A 286-nucleotide genomic window follows, 5' to 3' on the forward strand; every position below is an offset into this window, starting at 1 on the left:
CTGGCAGCCCGTCGCACCCCCCCTTGTCAAACGCCACAGCCGATGGGGAGGGCCCGAGGTGCCCTCCCTTAGGGTCACCGTGGCGAGGCTGGAGGGGGACCGGGGTGCCAGGACACAGGCGTGGCTCACCCGGGCCGCCTGCCTCCATTTGTCTTGTGACATCCCAGTCCAGCTGGCAAGGGGCAGAAGCAGGTAGCAAAGCCAGCACGGCTTCTGACAGGGCTGTGTTTTATTGCTGCGACCCGTCGGCATTGCTCCTAAACCCTGGGCGACAGGCTGCCCCCAG

Source organism: Phaethon lepturus, unplaced genomic scaffold (genome assembly GCF_000687285.1).
Source record: "Phaethon lepturus isolate BGI_N335 unplaced genomic scaffold, ASM68728v1 scaffold35319, whole genome shotgun sequence".
Classification (NCBI taxonomy): Eukaryota; Metazoa; Chordata; class Aves; order Phaethontiformes; family Phaethontidae; genus Phaethon; species Phaethon lepturus.